The sequence below is a fragment of the Ursus maritimus genome (genome assembly GCF_017311325.1).
Source record: "Ursus maritimus isolate PB19 chromosome X unlocalized genomic scaffold, ASM1731132v1 scaffold_X1, whole genome shotgun sequence".
NCBI lineage: Eukaryota > Metazoa > Chordata > Mammalia > Carnivora > Ursidae > Ursus > Ursus maritimus.
Window position 1 is genome coordinate 4126925 of NW_024423319.1, and position 7235 is coordinate 4134159.

Sequence of the window (7235 nt, forward strand, 5' to 3'; positions counted from 1 at the left end):
AAACAGAATAGTAAATATAGCTAACAATATTGTATTATAATCATCAAACTTGCTAGGAGACTAGAGTCTCTTAATCCTGCACAGTCTTGAATTGCTCTTTAATCACTACAAAGAAAGGATAATTATGTACCGAGATAGAGGTGCTAATTATCATTACAATGGCAACCATATTACAGTATGCAAATAGCCCACTATGGGGTTAAGTGCATGTGTATTACTACAGATCTAGAACTGGGGTTTAGATCCTTCAGAGCAGGAGGCTGAGACTGCTGTGGTGGTTTTTGTTGTTGTTGTTTTTGATCAGTGTGGCACCAAGAAAGTGGTCACCTAATGTAATGAGACAGGTGTTTTCTGTGCATGGATTCTCACAGAATCGGCAGAGCTGAACTAGCCTCTTTTATCCTCTGGGGGCATTATGGGAAAAAGACAAATTATCTCCTAAATCTATGTCTAAGTACCTCCTTGCTATCAGGTCATCGGGAATTTGGGGAGGTTAAGACTAATTGCCCACTCTCCCATCCCCCAAGGCCTAGCAGTTCTAACCTGAGGGGCGGAGACCAAGGGACTGAGTAAGTAGCTCAGGGGTGGTCCATGGGTGGTCCAGTTTTTCCTGGGCAAACACAATCCAACTGATGGCAGATGGAACTTCCAAAGTACTTTCTGGGAGGCCTCGAATGGGGATGGCACACAGCCCCCTGGGAACTCTTCTAGGCAAACACAGTGCCCCAGCTCCAACCTGAGGCCTCTGGGCATCGGCCCAGAATGGACACATCATCTAATTCTAGTAAAAGGAAGGAGAAAGTGAGGAGTGGCTGGTCAGTTGGCTCCCAGAACTCTACACTCAGCAGGGTAATAACAACAGACCGATGGTTGCTAAATTCTTGTCAGGGGTGCAACATGAGGCCTTCTCTCAAAGGAACTAACTTCTTATTCCTGCAGCAAATGATACTCAAGAGGAGAGTAGCGAAGAGATAAAGATGGCAATGTTAATAAAAACATTAAGGACCACTGCCCACCACTCGGAAAAACTATTCCACAAACACATCTTCTTCCACGTCCCTTCCTTCCTCTGTGTGATGGCAGACTTAACAAAGCGTTAGCAGAAAGGTACGGAAAATCTCCCTCTCAGTTTTAGGAATGGGTATGGCAGGCCCTGCCAACACTGCCAGAGAAGTGGTTGATCCCTGGAGTTGGCAAAGTCAAGGGTGTGTGAAGGGAAGTGACGACAACAACAGCCACAGGAATAACAACAGCTAACACCTGTGGGACAGTAACTATGTCCCAGGCACCATGCTGAGGGCTTCACATGCAGTATCTCACTTAATCCTCATTGCGAACTTGTGAGGTGGGCACTGAAACCCAGCGTGGTGAAGTGACTAGCCCATACTCACACAGTCAGTCAGCAGTAGGTCTAGAATGAGAACACAGAGAGCCTGTGCTGTCCCCCCTTCTAGACAACACACTTCTCTGGAAGGATATTGGGTTAGACCAGAAGAGGAAAGGAAGCTTCAGGAAGGGCAGATGGACTGAGAAGCAGGAAGTACCAGCATTGGAACAATAAAATGGTCTACCAGGAAGGTGGGAACCTAAGGCAAAGCTTGCTCAACCTGGGCAAGCTGCTTAACCTCTTTCTTCTTGTTGGTTTAAGAAATGTTCCAGCACTTTCCGTTGCAGACCCTTTTGCATGAAACACCTTTCTTTGAGCCTCCTTCTCCTCCTATAGAAGGCTGGGGTCTCTGCCAAAAAACTCACCTTAGGACATGATTTCCCAGCCAAGAAGTCAGGGCACTCTAGTGTGTCCCCGTGGTGTTGCAACGTGCCGGGGAGGGGGCAGGGAAAGAGGGCAGTGAGAGAGGAAAAATGATGCGGGGGAGGGAAGGATATGTGTGTGTCCGGCTGTTTTTCTCCAGTTAAAGGCAGCAAAAAATAGGTTCCTTTCTACACTCAGCCATGGGAGACACAGAAGCAGTGGAACAAATATATGGCTAGTCCTTGCCCTTGCCCAGGTGGTCTGAGCAGAAATATGTGGGACTCTCTAGACTCCTGGGTTCCCAACTGACAGAAGAAATGAAAATCTGTCTTCCACCGGAACCTCCCGGCTTTCAGAGAAATCCCAGAACCCTAGGGAAAGGTGGGACCCAACCAGCCCATGCCCGCTGTGAACACCACTGGTTTGTCAGTTTTCCAGTTCCTTCAGTGCCCTCTACCTCTCTTCCCCTCTCTCCACCCACCTCCCCCAGGGCTTGTGTGTGTGTGTGTGTGTGTGTGTGTGTGTGTGTGTTGGTGGGGGTGGGGAGCTCAAAATGAAATCCCCTCAGCTTGGGTGGCAGGGAAGCCTGCCTATCCTTTGTGTCTTATCAATACATGCTGGGCTCCCTGGGCTCCGGGCTTGGGCTGGCCACTTTCTATCTCCTGGAGTGGAGATCGGGGGTTTGCTCTGAGCCACCCACACTGGCTGACCTGGTCTTTTATGTGACATGCATTTGCCAAACAATTATTCAGGCTTCGAAGGTCAGTCTGTAGCTAGGGAAGACAGAGAAAGGCGTCTTTTCTCCCTTTTCTGCCCAGCCAAATCTCCCCCGCACTGCCCCGCCCCTCCTTCAAGGTCTAGCTCGCGCCTCACAAAGCCTTCCCTCCCTCCTCCAACCGCCAACCTCAGAGCCCTGGCCTCAGAGCCCTGGCCGCCTCTGGCCCCTGCTCCGAGAAGCACAATTAGCACCTGACCAGCCACTGATCTGGCTGCCTGTCCTCGCCTCTGATTGTTTCAGTGTCTTAGTCATCTTTCCCCCACCACCTCCTTCCTTCGTCTCCTCCACAGCGCCTAGCACAGGTTGGGCACACAGTAGGTGTTAATAAATGGCTGTTGAATTGAAACTCAGCAGCCCCTGTGAGGTCAGAACCCTCATGAGCACCCGGACCAGCAGTTCCTTGGCAACCAGCACTGGGGCCTGAGCTAGAGGGCATTACTGGCGCAGCCACTATTACCGGCCATGCGAGGCTCAGCAGCCAGAGATTTGTAGGCAGGTTGGTGTTGATGAGAAAAGCCCCTGACCTCTAGGAAAGTGCCCATGGGATTCTGGGTACCTCGGATGAGCTTCCTTTCTCCCCTGCAGAACTAGTTTTCAGTCTGAGAACCACAAAGGGAATAAATTGGCAGTGAAACCAAAAACCTCTTTGCAGCTTAGGAATCCTGGAGAGATAACCAAGCCCAGGTTGGGGTCTGGCCCAAGCTTGAGAAGAGAAGGCTGCCCTAAGCCCTTCTCAGCTCAGCAGGGGACCTCCGAGAGGTGGTGGGGGTGTGCCAGAGGGCTAGAGGGATGTTTGGGGGGTGTGCTAAGTAATGCCGTCCTGCCCTGGGACCCAACAAATCATGCTACCTGCAGCCCATGAAGCAACCAGGTCCCCCTTTCCCCACCATTTATCCAATTTCCAAAACAGCTCAAAGGGTGCATCCAGACCAGAACCCAGCTAGGGTCCCCAGGCAAGGAGAAGCCTCCAAGTCTGGGATGCCTGGATCCCCACACTAGCTCATGTATTCCAGCCTGACTTCGAATTATGGTTATTCATGGGGCGCCTGGGTGGCTCAGTCATTAAGCATCTGCCTTCGGCCCAGGGCATGATCCCAGGGTCCTGGGATCGAGCCCCACGTCGGGCTCCCTGCTCCGCTGGGAACCTGCTTCTTCCTCTCCCACTCCCCCTGCTTGTGTTCCCTCTCTCACTGGCTGTCTCTCTCTCTGTCAAAAAAAAAAAAAAGAATTATGGTTATTCATATAGATGACCTAGACGCTCTCCCTGGCTCCCTCCCACACCCTGCACCCCAACTCTGGCCTACAACAGAAGCTATACGCAACCCTGGAAGGCATGTGGCATCTTCTTCAACTCCATATTTTCTCGCTGCCACTTCACTGATGCCCGCTATGGGGACTGGCTCTTGGCAAATGTTTGTTGAGTGGAATGAGTTTTAGGCACTGTATTAGGTAATACCATAATGCTGGTTGGTGCTCACTATGTGCCATACACTGTTCTAATAAGCAGCTTATGTGTATTGATGTATTTCATCTTCGGAGCAACCTTATGAGGTAGGGCTCATTTGACAAATGGGGAAACTGAGGCATACAATTGCCTGGGATTGCATAGCTAGTAAATAACAAAGCTGGGTTTTAGACCCAGACAGTCTGGCTCTAGGGATGGAAAGTAAAATGAGAAAGTTGGGGGTGGGGGTGGGGGGTGGCAAGGGCCAAGGCCAAGCTTAGGAGCAGGGATTTCCCGGGGAAAGCAATCCCCTCAGCCTGCGCCTGGCGGGGCCTCTTCAGAGACAAAAGCCCTGAATTTTGCAGGCTAGGGGCATTTTTCGATAGTCTATCAATCAGGTCTGTGAATGACAGACCACAGCACCCTCATTTTTAGATCCCAACATAAGACGGAGAAGACAGAAGCCACTGTGCCACCACTTAGCACTAGGCAGGGGGAAAGTGGATTTCAGGCCCCCAGCTTGTCCAGGGGTGGGCGCCAGTTCCAAAGCAACTACCGAGCAAACAGTGCAGCAGTGGGAGGAATGCCAGACATAGTTGCAAACAAGCCACTCCTTCGGCTCACAGCTAGAGGCTGGGTGAGGGTGGCAACGTGGAGCCTGCTCAACAACCCCCCCCCCCCAAAAAACATCCCAGGCTTTGAACAGAACCCGGCCCCAGAAACAACCACATGCAAGGCAGCCTCTTCCCCACACCAGCCAGGATAACAAGTCCTCCAAGATTGTTAAGTCTTTCACTTCACTCAAGACAGCTCCCTCACTAGGCTGTTTCTGCTTTGGGTCCACTGAATCATTGGTTGAGAAAGTGCCTTCTAACCGGTAAAACCCTGTGCAACTAACTGGGAAGAGGGATTTGCATTCTCACCGGGCGTCTGTGTTCCCTAGGTATTTTTAGTGCCAAAGTGTCCTGTCTCCCCCAGGGGGAGATCTAGATCTCTTCCCTTCACCCCTCTCCAACCTGGCACTCAGGCCAGGGGTCAGCTTGCAGGGGGTGAGTCCCTGATGGGCGTGCCCACCAGCTGTTGGGGCCAAGCAGTGGTGGCTCAGGCCCTGGGGTGGTGACCTCACTTCCGCTCCTACCTCCCCACCTCCCTAGCACTCCTCCCATTTGAGGCCCCACCAGGCCAAAATCGAGAAGTCCAAGGTTAACTGTTCCTCCCCACTTTAAGAGCTAATTAAAATGATTAGCCACAATGAACTGTCAAACATTAACCAGAAGAAGCTGCAGGACCAGACAGGCCTCTATCTCGAGCATAGGGATGAGGGGCAGGAATCAAACTACCATCAAATCCCAGGGCGGGGTGTGTGGGGGGGGGGTAGCCAGGGAGAACGCGACTGAGCTGAGGTACCAAGGGGTCAGGAGGTGACGCTGGTCAGGAAGGCCATGTACCTACACACAGTCCCGAGGAAAGAGCAGAAGAATTAGGGTGCGGCGGAGAGACGAGAAATTCATAAAACGGATACCGCCTCAGCAGTTCCCCAAAGCAAGGCGCTGCCGGCATGGCACCCCGCGCTGCGTGGCTGCTAAATCCCCTCGCCCGCAGCAGAGGAGGGAACGGAGAGGCGGGAGAAACCGGGAGAGCGGGAACGCGGGAGCGGGAAGGCTGGCCTCTTGCTCACACGGAAACTTTGGCCCCTGCCAAGAGGTCTCTATTTTGGCGATCCAATCATCCAAGTCATAGGTGTGTGTGCGCGCGCGCGCGCGCGTCTCTTTTACACTAGTGAGTGTGTGTTTTACACTAAGGCGCCTGGCCCCAGAGGCTCTAGGGGCCGCCCGATCAATCTGGCAGCCCCGCCACCACACGGTCTGACCTCCCGCCCTCGAGCACCGAGCTTTTGGGGGCCTTCTGTCACGATCGGCCCTGTCACGGAACGCCCGCGGCCCGGGGCGCGGGAAAACTGGCCTCCCACCCTGGCTCGGGAATTCGATTCCGTTTCTAACCCCGGCTCAGAAGCCCGGTTTTCCCAACACACACGCGGTGGGGCGAGGCAAGGGCGGGACTCAACACGCCGCGGCTCTCCCACCATTCCCTGGGCCCCCAACCCCGACACGGCGGGGCCCCAGCGTCCCAGATCCCGCCCTCAGGCAAACTTTTCGAGGTCCCCGAAGGCTCGAAGAACCGGCGCCATCGACGTACCTGAGGCCAAGCGGGCTCGGTCGCCGGGCTGGGGTCAGTAGCTGCGGTCCCCTCCCCACTCCGGGGGCCCAGGCGAGGGTCCCCAGCCGCCTCCCGCCCTCCCCCAGCCCGCCTTCTCCCCTCGGAAGCAGGGCCGGGCCAGTGGCGCCGGGCTCTCGGCGCCGGCGAAAGGAGAAGTGGAAGTTGAGCGCGGCGCCCGGTCGGTCCCCGCGGCCGCCGGGGCCACCGTCCCCCTCCCTCCTTCCCTCCCTCTTTCCTCCCTGCCCGCCTGCCCCCGCGGCCCCGCGCCCGTGACTCACCTCGGCGCCGGGGCAGGCTGGTCCGGGCGGGCGAGGCGCAGGGCTCTCCCACACGTCGCGCCGCCAATGGCAAGTTGGAGGGCGAGATGCAAATACCAGGTGAGACGGCGGCGCCCCTGATAAAACGACTCCGGGGGGCGGGGTGGAGTGCAGGGGGGAGCTGGGTGGCCGCCGGGAAGGGCCAAGCCGAGGGAGGGGGCGGCGGGGGCGCCCGGGGAGGGGGCGCGAGTTGGCGGAGACCTGCACTGAGACACCCGAGCGAAAGGGGAAATTGCACTAGAGACACACACGTCCCCGCAGGCGGCGGCTGGGGCGGGCGCGAAGGAGGCAGGGCGGGAGGGAGGGAAGAGCCGGAGGGAGGGACCGACGGGAGGGACCGCGGGCGGGCGGGGTGGGTGAGGGAGCGAGGGAGGGACGAGGCGTCTTGGTGGAAACAGCGCCCCTCCACCCCCGGCCCGCCGCGGTCGCCAGCACGGCAGGGGGAGCCGTGCCAGGGGCCCGCGCGGCCTCTCCTTCCCCTCGCGGCTCGCTCGCCCCCCGCGACCGCGAGAGTAGGGCCCCCGCAGAGCCCACGTCGCGCACCCCTTTCTTGGCCCGCGACCCTCGGTCCACTAGCAGGCGGCGGGTCCGGGGCTCTCAGCTCCCTGTCGGGGCCCTTCCCGGCGGGAAGCCCCCACACAATGCCTCGGAGAGAAATCTATTCCCCGGGGACCCTGGATGGCTATGTCCGGCCCCGCTCGGCCTGCACACGCCACTGGCTTGACGCCT

At 56.4% G+C, this 7235-nt stretch overlaps 1 protein-coding gene across 3 annotated transcripts in view; it reads right to left on the reverse strand.

The window, feature by feature from the left end:
• ELF4 (E74 like ETS transcription factor 4) overlaps window positions 1-6761 on the reverse strand; it is a 39423-nt gene extending 32662 nt beyond the window's left edge. For all 3 annotated transcript variants that reach the window (XM_040627317.1, XM_040627313.1, XM_040627309.1), the window contains exon 1: window positions 6468-6761. The gene's annotated coding sequence lies outside the window, so the exon portion shown is untranslated. The remainder of the gene's footprint in view (window positions 1-6467) is intronic.
• Window positions 6762-7235: the final 474 nt, after the last annotated feature.